General features: G+C 37.8%; 1 protein-coding gene across 1 annotated transcript in view; it reads left to right on the top strand.

The window, feature by feature from the left end:
- The window catches only part of EMILIN2 (elastin microfibril interfacer 2), a 124,932-nt gene that overhangs the window by 101,789 nt on the left and 21,891 nt on the right, over window positions 1-1,252 (top strand). The window lies entirely within an intron of this gene.

Here is a 1,252-nt window from a genome sequence, read left to right as displayed (position 1 = left end):
ATCCTCATTCAGGGTGGGACTCAGAGCATGTACAATATTAGCAGTAGAACATATTTAATAATTACTGCATTTTAATTCTTGCATGCTTTCTGGTTTTTACATCCCTGAAGTTTGTTTCAAACTTTTCACTGCAGCCATGAGAGAGAACCTGATTGTTTTCTTTTCAAATTAAAACTGAAATTTGCATAAAATCATATGATTCTAGAAACCTCACTTCTCTCCAGGATGTCTCAAAAGAGTTAAAAAGAATTGGTAATGCTATTGTTGGCTTAGATATCATGTTTTAAACATGCATATTTCCTTATCAGTGTCACTAACAACACTTAAAATGATTGAAACTGAGACAATCAAGCAATACAATTTACTTTTAGTTATTTATGCACTTTTTAACCTTACTTTATTTCTCACAAATAAATTAAACCAATTTAATTTTTGCTTATAGAGACTTTCACATGCAGATCTCACTAGTGAGTGTTTGAGTTGCAAATACTGTGTAGGCATGTTTAGACATGTTTATTTGTTTAAAGATAATTATTTATATATTTTTTTCTTTAGTAAAATGTCAGGGAAGTATTTTCTCTAGCCTTAGTTTTAGTAAAAGCTTGTTTCTATAGATTCTAAATTTGAGTTGACTTTATTTTTTAACAAACCAGAGGCTGTGATGATTCCACTTCATACAGGCAGTTTATAAATGCCTATGGCTCTGAACAAGCATTTGTGGGACCTGGCTCAGATTTAGTCAGCTTAGTTTAAACTGCCTAACCAGGGAGGGGCTGCCTGGTCCTGGGGCGTGCTGGTCAAGGGTTTAAAATTAGCCTAGTCAGGGTTGGGGGAGAGGGGTAAAAACAGCACAGCCCCAGGGCTGTGGAGAGTGGCTGGGCTTTCCCAGCCCTGGAGCTATCCTATGAATGCATGCAGGTGTTCACTAGGCCGGGTTAACCCTGGCTAGGTCAGGCTAACCTTTTGCCAATCTAAAGTTAGCTCACTTTAGACAAAGACTAACTTTAGATCAGGCACACCATTTTTAGGGCAACATACCGTTCACTTGAATATAAGATGACCGTGGTCATAAGAAAACTCCCCAATAATTAGATTGTATATATGGAAAATATATAAATTTGTTATAATTTTCCAGCTATTGAATCTAATTAGTGGAGGGCTGCCTTGAATTCGTCCCTCTCCCACTACTACACCAGGGAAAATATTGGCAGGGGAAGGGGGGAATCTTCTTGCCCTCTGTCTCCCCCTCCCC

This window comes from Gavialis gangeticus, unplaced genomic scaffold (genome assembly GCF_001723915.1).
Source record: "Gavialis gangeticus isolate Ggan-Ray unplaced genomic scaffold, GavGan_comp1, whole genome shotgun sequence".
NCBI lineage: Eukaryota > Metazoa > Chordata > Crocodylia > Gavialidae > Gavialis > Gavialis gangeticus.
Note: the sequence above shows the minus strand (reverse complement) of the source record. Positions and strands in the feature narration are given on the sequence as shown.